The sequence below is a fragment of the Poecile atricapillus genome, chromosome 1 (genome assembly GCF_030490865.1).
Source record: "Poecile atricapillus isolate bPoeAtr1 chromosome 1, bPoeAtr1.hap1, whole genome shotgun sequence".
NCBI classification, from domain to species: Eukaryota; Metazoa; Chordata; class Aves; order Passeriformes; family Paridae; genus Poecile; species Poecile atricapillus.
This window is the reverse complement of record NC_081249.1, coordinates 113,846,821-113,861,788: the sequence shown is the minus strand read 5'-3', so window position 1 is coordinate 113,861,788 and position 14,968 is coordinate 113,846,821.

Below are 14,968 nucleotides of genomic sequence, written 5' to 3'. Positions count from 1 at the left end.
CTGAAGTCATTGCATGGCCCCAGACACTCATCCAAGACCAGGATGACCCTGTGGTTACAGCATTTGGGGATCTTGAATTTTTTAATGAATTTCTTGTGCAGACGGGAAGAAACCATTGATCCTCTGTGCTCTCCTTCCCACCAGGAGTAATGCTTTCTTCTCCCATCTGGTATATTATAGAATTATAGCCTAAAAATACTAGGATTCCTTGGTAGCCAGTGTTGCTTAGGCCTACAGAAATATCCCTATGCTAGGCTGGCAAAGGTAAAGGAAGACAAATTTTCAGGGGGAGGAACTAACACAGACAGGAACCAATCTTCAGGTCAAATCTTCAGTTTTGCAGTACAAAGATGGTAATAAAAATAATTTCTTGGATGAAAGTTAGTGGCATTTAAGCAGCAGCCCAAGAGCAGCAATCCACTCCTGAGGGCTTAGAGCCACAGAAAGGCAGAACAGATCTGAGCTAGGGTTAAATGACAGGGTAAGTTCTAAAAGATTAGTTTTCATTTTCATATGCTGTGGAGTTCCCTGCTGCTGAATAGCAATAACAGTTGAAGTGATGAAATATTACGGGTAAAGCAACTCTCTCAGTATGTGTGGCCTGAGCAAAACCCAAAAGGACCAAAAGAGTCAACATTTCTTTTTTTTCCAGATTAGTGACTCTGCAAATCCAACAACACATGAGATGTATGTAAGTGTCAGGGTCCAAGTTCTGAGAAGTGCTAAGCACACACAAATCTCCCATGAGCTAATGGGAGTTACAGGTGTTCCCAGCACTGGCAACACCGAGGGTATCAGCACAAGGAAGGACTGTAGGCTCAGGATTTTGTACAAGTCAGACTGAACTTTTAAATTCCTCACAATAATCTTGTTGCTATGTTAAACTTTTCCTGTGCTTTTGCCCTTCTCTGTTAGGAACTTGTGCTCCCTAGCAACACAACTGGTGACTCAGGGAGAAAATTATCCCCTTTTCCACATTTCAGTGCTCTGGAAAGCACTGCAAGCTCAGCACTGAGCTTTGCCACAACACCTCCTAAACCCTGTGGAAACACTGCCACTGACTTCTAGAGGGTCAGATTAAGTCATTGGGCTGGTAGATTTCTATGGTCTAGATCCTGAGCTGCTGAAATTCACATGCTCAGTACATCCACAAGTCCAGCAGAATATTCCAGCCAGGAGCACCATTTTCATTGCCTCCACACACTACAGGTTAAGAACAACTCCTTGGCTGTTAATCATAAATAATTTTCAGAAAAAAGCACCTTTGCCTTGAGTTTCTGTATCTCTGTGAGCAATAAAGAGCTCTGCTCTGCTTCCCCTCTTTCCAATCCTTTACCCTTGAGAGCTACACAGAACTGTAAGACTTCAATCCCTGCAAGTTTTTTGTTCCCTTAATTCAAAAGGAGGATTTTATTGGTAGCTCATGGAGAATCTTCTGCTTTAGACAGAAAAAAACCAAAGTGAAATGTGTATTATCACAGCCAGTATGAATTTATTATTCCATGATGGTACAGTAGAATTGGAAGTTACTTATACTCACTGAGACAACCAGACATCTTGATGATGAGTGGCAGACCTCTCCTAAACAACTGATCATGTGTTTCCTGCCCATAATATTTTGGCTTTTCTTTTGTGACAAATGAACCTGCAGAAAATTCATCAGTATATCAGATTGTGCAAGCATCCATAACCTGAAGGATGTGGTTTTGTGTGTTTTATTTTGTTGTTTTAACTGCATGGCTGAACAGTCTTGGTGCAGGATTTGGCTTAGGAGGAGAATAATGTTTTCCATAATTTCCCAGTTGTTGCTCATTTCTAACATGTTAGAACAGGAAGGTCTGCAATACTGCAAGAAATATAATCCTGGCAGCATTTTCAGCACATCCCAACTCATTAGGAATTTCTAAAACACAGCAAATTCTTATATTGAATAAAAATTTATGGCGTGTAATATTCAAATAATCTGATCATGCTATGTTGACTTGAAGTTTGCATTTCCACTTTTACATTTTGTTGTGATTCAGGCTTTTATCGCAAGGGACCTGAGATTTCTCTGTTTGTTAAACACTGTGTCCAGTGATAAATGGGATACTTGGTTTTCATTATTCATAGATGCATTGCTTCCCATTGTGACAGATTCAGAACAGTACATGCAAATAAAATTGAAATATTTAAATATAAATTAGTGATGCAGAACGTGAGGAAGAGCCCAAGCCTTAAAGTAAAGCAGTGAAAAGGAATATGCACAAATTGATTTTCATCATCTTTAGAAAATATTCTGAAGAACAGCAACTGTTGGGTGGTTTTTTCATGCTTATGAAAGAAACTTTTAATTCAAATTTGTTAACTCTGATGGGATAAGAAGACTTTTTTAAAAGAATGGTCTTCCTAAGTGGTCTCAGCTCTTTAAATTTGCCAGGGTAAGTGAAAATGTACATATTAAGATGTATACTGTAGTTTTAATGCTGTTAAATACAAGTATCCATAAAAACAAAAGGAGAGGTTGTGCATCACTTCAGTTTAAAACACTTTAATAGAACTTAGGAACATAACTGAAAAAAATTGCAATCTGGGTAAAAAATCCCATTCATCACAAGGAGGTTTGAAACAGATGTAACCATCAAAATTATAGTGGTCATCCAAATGCCAGAATTGATGTTGGTATATAAGCCAAGCTTAGAAGTCAAGATTAGAAACATTTTCATGTTAATGTGAGGACTGACTCGGTAACCAGAGCAGATTTAGAAAGCCCAGCTGGAACAACAGGCTCTTAAACACAATAGTATTAAAATAAAACAAAACAAATAGAAACTATGGCAAGGTAAAGTTACTGCTTTTTCTGAGAAAGGAAGTATGCATACATGAATGTTATATAAAAATTAAATAAGTTTTCTTTGATCTGTTAACAAGAAAACTAAACAAGCTGGTGGATATTCTCCAAATAACTTCTCATTATTAGAATTTTTTTTGATGACTGAATTCCTTCCCAAAAAGAACAAAGATGGGTCCTCAGGGACAGGAGACCTGAAAGCCAGAAATAATCATTGTCTACTCATCCTATTGTTAGATGGCATCCAAGGCTAAGAGTTTTGTACAACTGAAGACAAAGACCATTTCTATCAAATGACATCACATGAATAGCAGCAGGACTGTGGTTTAAGCAGGTAAATACAGTCCTCTTTGGATTTGGGAATTTTAATTGACTTTTCTGCACTTCTGGACTACTGTCCTTCATTCTTCACTTAAAAATCCAGATTTTAAGAAACCAGATTATGCCTTTGTGTTGTACCCATCATCAGCCAGAAATGAGCGCAATTCACTGGTCTCAATATATTTTAGAGCTGAGAGTTCTAAGAAAGCACTTAAACAGAAAATAAAGTTAATGACTACAGATCATAAAATCTTAACTGTAAATGGTGGGTTCCACATATTAATTTCCCTTTCTTCATCTCGGTCTCCACCAAGAGGACAGGTGAGCTCCATAGACAGGAATTTCATGGATCAGAAAATGTCAAAGGAAGTGGCCACCTTCTCCTGGAACTTCAAATTAACTGACCAAGTTTGATACTTCAGAGTTCACCTGAGGAAGTCTCAATCTTGGCAAGTTGATCATTCACTGCAGTGAGACCCTTCATCTCACTGAGACCCTTGGCAGGAAAAAATATTCCAAAACACTTTTAATAGATGGATGCTATCACTTTACAGTCCAGAGTGCCAAACAATATATTTAAAAAGACGTTGTATGCAACTAATTATCAGTCAGAAATGTGAAGTTAGGGAAAATGGTGTTGGAATGCAATGATGAGTACAGAAAAGGCAGCATTTAGTTTGACAGGAAAATGAACCCACCAAAGTTTCAATTCTGCAAGTGTGGTTCTAGAAGTCTTAAACTCATCACTATTTAAAAAAAAACATGCTGTATATGATTCCATTTGAAAATTCCATGATTATAAACAGGAAAAAAATAATTTATGTAATATGTTCTACACAAAAAGAGTAAAATTAAAATCACAGATGTGTCTGAAGAGAATACTGCCATAACCCGTATCTTCCATCATATATTTCCTATGAGCTGCCAATTTTAGGTATGCACAGACAATTGTAGAAACCTTATTTGATGAAATAGCAATGAAACTGGGAATATTGTCTTTATAACAATGCTCAATCATTTTACTGGAAAGTTAAAATTTAAATAAAAGCCAGAGTTCTTAATATTTAAAAAAATGCTGAGAATTGCAGTAAGGTAATGAGGATTTATAATTTAGCCTGATTTTATATAATCAAGTCAAAAGCATAAATTATCCATCCAGTGAAGAAAATGCTACATTTAACTTAAAATTACACTTGAGTTCTAAACGTATTGTGATTGATAGTTTTAAAAAATATTTCCAAAAAGTATCATAAAAACTTTAGTAATACCACTGCTTTAAAAAAAATCTATAAAGCTTTTCAAGTCATGTTAAAGATGAATACAGTATTTTAAAACTTTCTGTGAAGTCTTGCAAACTTCCAGCTTTTGTTCAGTTCAATATTTCCCAGTATTTTTTTTGTGAATTTACAATACAAAAGTGACAACAAAAATAACAACAAAGCCAAATCCATGAAGCCTTTGGTTTTTCCCTCTTAGGACGACTCTTGTTTTAATTGTCTTCTTATCCCGGCAGAGTTAACAAACTGAAATAAAGAGTTTCCTTCATAAACAATGTAAAGTTGATTGCTCAACATTTTTTATCAGATATTTTTATTCTAAAAGGATAAAATTCTAAAAGGCTGAAAGGCATTGATTTTTCTAGAATCCATCCCAAAAGAAGGCATCATCAATTTTCTTTGGGCCATGATCAAAAGCCTGGGGCATGGTGGGAAAGAAGCCAATCTTAACATAAATGAGCTTGAAATACCATCTCAACCACAAAATCAGCATTATTAAATCCTGGGGAAGTATCAAGCCAGACAGCTAAAAATCACATTCAGATTAATTAAACCAATCTTGTTCATGTTTCTCTTATGTTCATGCTTTAAAGTTTATAATTAGCTGGAAACATAAGGAATAAGAGGATTTTCTGTTTTTCTTCAGTGACTTTCTCATGAACCTTCACTTACCAGAATAACTATGCTCAGCGTAACAAAAAAATGAGTTCTGTGGTCATCACGAGATCATCACCAGCATTTTATTATGGCTAAATCTGTATCCCCTTGCTGCTTGCATCTAAATTTAGCACATTGTTTTGTTGTTAAAAATAAGTTTCTTTGTTGCTCACGTACTCAGTGCGATGGCGACACAGTGTCTGTTCTCCTGAACATAAAGTGTTGTGTCTTCTAGCAACCAGCAGATTTGGGGAGAAAATAAACCTGAGGTAAATATTTACAGTGATTGGCAGCAAGCACTCCATGCTTCTTGTTTATTTCCACGTTGGGAGGAGTATTCCCTCTGCTCCGTGTACAAAGGGATTCCTCAGAAGCGATAAAACTCCGCCACTGGAATAACATGCCACTGGAAATACAATGTACAGCTGGAGAGCACTGCCAGAATCTCAGCTGCTGTCACTCTCCAGAGCCAGGGGAATAATGCCAATATGCAATTTTTAGGGATATGGTCCCAGGCTGTAAAATGCTAGAGGATAAAAAAAGATCTGGTATTTTTTATTTGTTGTTTTTTTGGTTTTTGTTTGTTTTCTTGTTTTTTCCTGGATGTATAATAAACAGTAACTTCTCCAGAAGTTCTTAACCACTTTTCCCTAGGAATATGGAAGTAGTGTATTGCTTACAGCACTACGTTTGAAGTTGGTCTCTCATTTACTTAGAAACATTTTCAGAGAGGCAGCACAGTCCCATGTCAGAGTTCAAATAATTGAAATGCCTAGAGCTGTGATCAGAACAGGTATCGTTACACAAGGTTTGATTTTATGCTTTTGTAAAATAATACCACAAATATCCTGTGATCCTGAAGCAAAAATTAAAAATAATATTCTTAGGAAGGAAAACCAGTCTGTTTTCATCTTTTACTGTACAGAAATGAGAAACATTTGCATTAGAATTAGGCTGGAAACATCTATTTCAGTAATAAAATTAGATGGTAAACCAGAAACTTAAAGCAATAATAGGGAAGATGTCCTTTGTTTTTCACAGTGCACACTACCCACACTGTAGCACTCATTATAAAAAATAGATGACACACAGTCTAAGCCCACTAATCCAACATCTAATAACATTTGTCTGCAAATCAGGAACACTTTGCTATAACTGATGCTGAGACAAGAAAGCAAACCTTTCTTGAAGTTTTTACCACAGACCTTTCAGATTTGTTGCCATCTCAAGGTAAGTTTGCCTGACAGAACAGCCATCTTGCTTTAGATTATGTAAAAAAGATTTAAACACAGTGTCACCAGCAGATATTAAACCAGTGAATCTGCCTCTACTTAGCGTGTGTAAAAGGAAAATTATGTGGAAAACATCCAGGAGCTGTAAACTTCTAAACTGTTTTTTCTTTTTATTACCAATCATTAATCTGAGAGATGTCACCCAACAAGTTGTTTACTTAGCTCTTGATCTTTAGTGAAGTGTCATAATTTTATAGATTATTTTTGATTTCTTTTTGGGTAGTGTTTATAGAGTTACTGAAATAAATGCTTTTATGGCTTTTAGGCCTAAGAAATCTTTTCCCTGCAAGCAATTGCATTTGTGTAAAAACAGCTGCAGAACTGGAGACTTCAAGATTTTGCCAATAAGCTTTCACAAGAAAACTAGCCCCAAAATAAATCAGTTTATCTCCAGAGAAACGTGTGCTTATCCTTGATCAGGTTTTTGTGCCTAAAGCTAACTAATACTCAAATACTTGAGTTTACCTTTAAAGACATGGAACAGGAAAAAAAATATATATTAAATACAAGAAATCCTGTGTTAAATATAGCTGTTCACAAAGAAATACATATAGATATCATGGACACCTGTGTTTGCTAGTACACTCTATGAAAAATTTAGCCTAATATTGCTGTAAGTATGTGCGATATATAGGCTAAAAAGGGATTATCATTGATCCATTAGAAGATCTTATTTAGAAAAGCAACAGAGGTGGGAATAAATGCTGCAAATTTTGGGTACGGCTTTTGGTGCTGTGTTGTGGCAGGGTCCAGCTCCCTCTGTGCCAGGGTCTACTTGGAAAGGAAAGATGGTGATAACCACAAAGCACTTGGATTTTCCAGTCTGAGCCAGGGCCTTCTGCCAGGGCACTGCAGAGGAAGGAAGGGGGAGGAAGCTGGAGGAGGGACGAGGATATTTACACGGAATCACAGAATATCCTTAGCTGGAAGGGATCCACAAGGATCATCTGATACCACTCCTGGCCCCAAACAGGACACCCCAGGAATCCCACCCTGTGTCTGAGAGCATTGTCCAAACCCTTCTTGCACATGACAAATGTTCTCTTGATAGAACCACTCTTGGACTAAAGAAACCTTGAGGTAAAGAGAGCTGCTGCCACATCACAGGAAAAAGCTGCCTACATTTTGTGGGACAGCTGGGTAACAGACAGCATTCTTGCAGGACAGAGGTGCCTCAGCAGCTCCCAGATTCAGGAGTTGCAGCGGTATGAACTCATCAGTTTCCCCATCTAACCCTAATTTAGTACAAATTTTTTAATTCACACTAAGGTGAAACCATGCTGCTGAATCTTTTCCTGTTTAGTATGTGGGTGCACAAGCAGGAGTACACTCTCCACACAGCCAGCCAGCTTCACATCACTGTCCTAAAGCATGTGCAACTTCATGTGAAGGAAGTAATGCAATATCTCTTCCTTTGGAGCAAGAAGCCAACTCCTCACCAGCTATTTTTCATAAGAAGAATCCCTGTCAATCAAGCAGAACAAGCAATTCCTAGTCAAGCAAATCCTTCACATACAACCAGATCTATTAGCATCACCATGAATCTGCCCTACACCCCCCAGTAAAGGTTTTTCTGCCTTTTTTCCACCACAGGTTGCTCCATTTTTTCATGGTAATGTCGGTGTAAGAACAAAGTGGATGCGCACAGGGAAGGAGGGTTGGCCGCTGTTAGGATAAGGAAGGAATAAACAGTTTCTTTTCTCGGAATCTACAAACCTTACTTCTACAATAAGTTTCCCACAAATCCAAAGTTTATTCAAAATGCACAAACTGACCAACAGCAACTTTTCTAAGTAGATTCGGTTGTCCTTATTTGGTGGGAACAGTGACTGCCCCTCAGTTTAGTCCCAAACATGTCCCTCTGCCCTTGATGCAGGGAACAGCCTCTTCCATAATTTTAATGATACATTTCCTGCTTATTGCTTTAGTCTGCCTGTCCTTGCTGTGGGTTTTTCTTGGCAAAACACTTAAGAAATGTATAAATCTCCTTTATACACAAATGTTGTGGGAGTTTTATAGCCTTACTAGGCCAAATTTCTCTCAGGCAGAGTTCTTTGTGTTCACACAATAAAAGGTTACTGATACGCGACTGATTTGCGTGATGAAATGAGAATTGCTGGGTCAGAGGACACTTTGTCTACAAAGAAGATGTACAAAGTAATTCTGAAAACTGCAGTACAGAGCTTAATTTGATAATGACTGGGAAGGATAATGTTCCTAATGATTTTAGGCCAATCTGGGAGTTCTCTTTGACATAAATACTCCCACAAACCATTGAAAGGAACATGGTGTGGCTCTCAACACGGTGTGGGACCACACTGAGGGGACATAGCAGACAAAGCAAAAAGAACAGGCTTTCCTTAACATCCAAGGGGAATTCAGAATTCCCAAAAGCTGTTGCCACAGGCATGAAGAAAGAAAAGAGGGTGAAAAGTTGGGGGAAACCATCCTTCCTCTGTTCTCCCCACAGACAGGGTACAATTCTTAATATATAATTCATCTCAACACATTCCAGGAGAAAAAAGAAAACCTAGACAAAGCTTCTACATCTGCTGCCACTACAACAGAATAGAGAAATTAAAAAAGGTTTATAGCTTAGTAAATTAAAAAAGTTTTAAAACAGCAAAGTTAAATTTTGTGCCATCTTCCAAACTGAAGTTTATTACTATGAGTTACTAACTAGGAATTAATAATTACTACTAGGAATCAATAACGAGGAATTACTAACATGGTGTTACAGTGAGGCCTATGCAGCACTCTTATGAGCTACAAAGATCATAGAATCACAGAATCACAGAATATTTGAGTTAGAAGAGACCTTTTAAAGGTTGTCTAGTTGAATATCTTTGCTATGAGAACATATTCAACTAGACCAGGTTGAGAGAAACCCCATCTAACCTGGTCTTGGACACCTTCAGAATGGGGCAGCCACAGCTCCACCTGTGCCACAGGATTCTTCCCCCTCACAGGGAATAATTTAATCTACATATGTAACGTAAATTTTCCCCTTTTTCACTTTGAAGCCATTCCCCCTTGTCCTGTCATTACAGTTGCTGATGAAGACCCTCTCCTGCTTCCTTGTAGGCCCCTTCAGACACTGGAAGGTGCTGTGAGGTCTCCACACAACCTTCTCACCTCCAGGCTGAACAGCACCAGCTTTCTTGTCTTGTCTTCATTGCTAGGATGCCCACAGGAAAATAAACTAATGAGGCTTGGCTATTAAGGTACTGCTTTTTTGAGCCAAGTCCCTATTGCCACAAACTCTGTCTGTATAAAGATCTCACTGGAATTTAGTGAGATTTCTTACTGACCTGGGAATATGCCTGATTAGGGTGTTTTTTTCTGCTAAATCAGGACTCATGTCAGTTTACACTTAGTCCTGCATGTGTAGGAGTCCACCTTTCATAATCCAGCTCATTAAATGATATTTTAGCCTATGCAATAATCCAAAGTGCTCTTTTCAGCAGGAAATACTTTATAAGGTCCACATCCTGCCATCAGCCTAGGCACTGATCTCCCACTTGAAAACAGTGGAGAGGTCTGTGTAAAATATCACTGTCAGGATATGGGTAATCACTGATCTTTTTCTGGCTTGCAGTAGGAGTACAAATATGCTGTTTTTCTCATATTTAGCAGTTATTTGGTCTGAACTCATTATTTACCTGTATGTTATTAAGGGTATTTGAAAAGGCTTGTTTTCTTCAAATCCCTAAAGGGGAAGAGATCCACGCCAAGTTCTACCCACACATAATTATATATTTCAACAGCAGAACTGTTTGAAAAAAGTCCCTTGTTTCAATCCAGGGATGGAGAAAAATCTGTCTCTTTGCCAATTCCAGGAATCTGAAAAAAATTAATAATTTTTGCTAACTTGAGTTCTAAAAGAATGTTGTTATCAAAATTCTGTATTCATTTACCAACCTCTTCCAAGAGGTAAGACTAAAGTATTGTTACCTTAGTCCTGAGCCTCTAGTAGTAAATAAATTGTAATGGAATCATTGACAAGACAGAGTATGAGGTTATCAAGGCTTTTATGGAGCTATACTTCTCTAAAGGCACTCTTAGGTTATCCCTGTGCACTGTTGGTTTGTGTGAAATCACTTTGTGAAAGAAACTGCAGAGGCCCAAAGAGAAGTGATCAGTATCTAATCACAGTGTGTGATCTACATTTAAGAAAAGTATTCAAATACAGCTTGCAGTCAGAAGGGGTAAAAGAGCAGAGAGAAAATCTCCCAAGACTTAATTTCAAGTCTATAGCACAAAATTATGTGTTTAATTTAAGCTGTGCTTAATATCATTGCTTATTATGAGCTTAACAGCATGAATGGGACTGTGTGGAGCCAGAGGAGTGGAGACACTTCTGCTCCTTTTTTGAAGGCATATGCTTTACTTGAGAATATCACCTTTCATTTTTAAGAATTTACCAAACCTCAGAATTACAGAAACCCCTTGGAAGTACATCTTCAGTACAAAGAAAGAAAATTAAAGGCATCCCCATATTTAAAAACTGATTTTTACAAGAGGAAAGTAGAGGGAGTAGCTGACAGACATTTACAGCACTGAGGTTAACAATGCAAGATCTACACTGAGCTCTCTCCATCTGCAAAATTACCCTTCTGAAAGCAGACTACACAAGGGATGGGGGAGAAGGTGATAATTGAAGGCAACCTTACTCTTATATTCAAAAATAGAATCACAGACTCATTTAGAAGGAAAAAGACTTATAAAATCACCAGGTCAAACCATCACATAGAAACAGTGGTATCTTCTGTCTTTTCCTGACAGGACATCCTATCCTAAAGCTGGCACAAAATCACTTGGTGAACCAGGGTGACAAAAGCAGTGCAGCTCATGCAAAACAAAACAAAACAGAACAGAACAAAACAGAACAAAACAAAACAAAACAAAACAAAACAAAACAAAACAAAACAAAACAAAACAAAACAAATTGAAACAAATCAAATTTTAGGCATAACCAGCCAAGAGAACCAGTTTTCTGCTGCATATGGACTTTTACTCAAGCAAACATAACACAGACACAAACTCCTCTATGTGTATTTTAACATACCTTACTGAAAAACACAGAACAAAACCTGTGGAAAGCAGGAAAGGAGAGATGGAAGTGCTTACATCACATCATCATCTCGTGCCTCATAGTAGAGTCCAAATACTGAATTAATTTCTCCTCCTATAGCCTTCTCTTGGCTTTTCAGCTAATTCAGGGAACAAAACTGGCTCACTCAGGATAGGAAGGGTTTGGGCTGCACAGCTGGAAACAGGGGATGTGAGACAAATCCATCTTCCAGTGACTCTGTTCATCTAACCTGATTGAAATGCCACTTCTCTCACTGTGTAGGAACCATTTTCCTAAGTCCCCTGGGCTGTGTAAGTTTGCATCTGCACCCTTCCCATGTAACCTTGAATAGTCCCAATTTAAGCCATTAAATGGACATTTGTGATAAGGAAATCTGGCCAGTTTGAGCTCCTCTTGCCTTGCAACACTGCTGGAAAAGACATTTTTTTAATCAGACCAAGGATGAACACTTAAAAAGTGATTGCATTTTGAACTCACAGGTTTATTGTATTGAGGCTGCAACTTGTGTTTGCCCAGAAAGCAAGTAATATTGTTCTTTACCTTTTACTACAGGAGATATTGCAAGTCTTACAGATTTGAGATAAGGGCCATGTTCTCTTTATTAAATTTTCCAGGCTCCCTTCCCAAAACTCTTATGGTTTGCAGAAAGAACTTTGACCCCAATCACCTCTGGCTCAATTCTGAGCCTTGTAGTCCTACCACTCCCCTTGATATGATCTGCAAAACCATGACCACCTTCCTTGGTCCATTTAATTGAGAGAGAATAATCCCAGCTGACTATGTGAACTCCCAGGTTTTGCTTTGGTGTTTTGAATTAACTGGTTCTCAAATCCAAGTAATTAAAAATCAACTTTTCAGCTGATTAAATTTTACAGTGCTAAAAACCAACCAAAAAACAGCTAAACCCTACAAACACTGAAGCCACTGTTGGCACAAAAGTATCACCATGACATATCTGTGGTATAAGTTATACACAAAAAGGAACCAGCACAGTTATTTGGAGTAAACAAACCAGTTAAATAATGCAAGAACTTCCATGGACCCTCCAAATGAACCTCTAATATAATTTTTGTCTATAAGTTGTTCTGGAGCATCAGGCTTAACAAAGCTCACTTTCTTCCTGGTTTATGTTTTATTATGGATTGGCTTCAATACAGGGAAATTTCTGACCCATCCCTGCTTCTCTGAGTTCTTTCCCCACAACTGAACATTTAATATTTAGGGGGTGTGTGTGTGGACTTGTCAGTGCCTGAGAGAAGAATTTGATCAATTTAAACCAACATTAGGAGTGGAAAATGCAGTCCCAGTCCTCTCTGTGCTGGTACAAACATACGTGGCAAAACATACTGAAAATTATTTAAAATTATTCTTTTTTTTCCTCACTGTTTGGTGGGTTATAGTGTTTTTGAAGAGAAGAAAAAGTGAGCCCAACTCTAACTTGGACATATAAAATAAGTAAACCTAGACTTAATCAGATTTAAACAAAACCTGATTTAAATAGATGGCAATCACTATGAAATACATAAATTTTCTTGTTTCCTTGAAGAAGTATTTGGAGCACGTGAAAATAGCAAGCATGTGAGATTATAGATAAACCTGCACAGTCACACACATTAGGCTGAAGGCCATTTTCCAGTCTTAAGAAAAAGATTTTTAATCATTAAAATAAACCTGCCAAGGCATTACATGCACATAATCACAATTAGCACAAGATCTAAAATGCCATGATTGCATTTGTGTAAGATGCAAAGGACAAAGCAATAGTGGGGAGATTTGTCCTCCAGCAGGTCACCAGCAGCATTTTTATGGTGAGAATTTAAATGGCTTGTTACCTGTGCTGAATATTGTATCTACCTTTTAAAAAATTTCATGCACCATTGTTACCTTTCAAAATTAATAACTTCATAATAAAAATCAATAAACTCAATAATAAAAAGGGAGAATAAACAATTATTATTATTATTATCATTATTGTTATTATTATTATTATTGTTGTTATTGTTGTTGTCATAACCTACAATTTCTGTGCATGACCTGAATCATTATCCTGCTTTGTCTAGCAAATTTTGGAATAGAGAACATGAAATCATCCTCTGTGCATATTCATTAATAATCAAAAAGAAACAGTTCCCAGTAGATTGAAATTATGGAACCTTTTTTCTCCTGGCAGGCAATAGATAGGAAAAACTGAACTGAGCCAAAGCAAAAATGTCAAACTGTTGTTATCAGAATAATAAAAATGTTATGGAAAGATGCTTTTAATGATCTGTGATGAGGAATGGGATTTTTTTTTGTTGCTTTTTTGTTGTTGCTTTGGAAATTAGAGTGTCAGGAAAGGATCTCCACCTGAGTCCATGAATCTCCCCTTTTCCTCTTCTTCTACAACTTTTATCTATTTCATTTGATGCAGCTTAAAAAAAAAGTCCTCCAACACAACTTGGAAAATTCATTGCCTGAAACTCTGAATTCATGGCTGTGAGTAAATGCTCTGGGAAGACTCGAGCTTGGCTTTAGTCTACATGCCAATCAGTTTCCTTGGCCTCAGCACAGAATTTAATTGGATTCACTCTCAGGACAGAACGACCTTTCCACTCACAGCCCTGAAAATTCCTCCATCCTTCACACACAATTTTGCATTCATATATTTTTGTGTCTTTGTTGAAACAAGTTACTCGCGTATGTGGCAAAACCAGAATTAGGACTACTCATTGCGAATCCTATGGATGAACTTTCACCAGGAGTATTTTGTCTCTGTAATCCATTTTCCCAGTCCATAATACACCTTTTCAGGACTCTTTAAGACCTCTAACTTCAAACATACATTATCTCATTCTTCTAGCAGATTTAGTTCTCTGCAGCATACAAAGCTTCCTACAGCCATTCAAGTTTCCACATTGATGTGAAGAATTATGTCTTTCTCCTTCCAAATCTGAGACTAATTCTTGAGATCTCTATTCAGTCAATCCCAGCACAAATTTGGAAGGGATAAAAAGGACAAGTTCTGACCAGGGCTGTGTTTCATACCTTTCAAGTACCAGCTTTAGAAGGGTTTAATGATACTTAATACTAAGCAATATTGTATATTTTACAACATATTTTTCAGAAAAACAAAAGCAAATGAGCTCCCCCTTCCTCTTGCCCTTATTTCAGTGCATTAAATATCTAATTATTTCAAGATCTCTAGCTTGAAGTACAATTTTTGCTTTCCAAGTTGTCTGGAATTCTGATTTTTTGCAGGATGGACTTCCAGGCAAAACCACAGCAGTGTGATAAGATCATGTAGTGTACCTTAGGCTACACTCATTCTGGGTTTTTAAGATGACCATAAAAATAGAAATTTGCCTAATTATTTAGTTCTATGAGTAAAATGACAGCACTTCTTGCTGTTTGGCAATGTTAAATGCAATTAGATACCCAGCTTCATAGTAAAATAACATTAGGTGTGCAACACCTTGACAGAAGTGATGAATTTGTGAGGATTCATTGAGAAAATGCA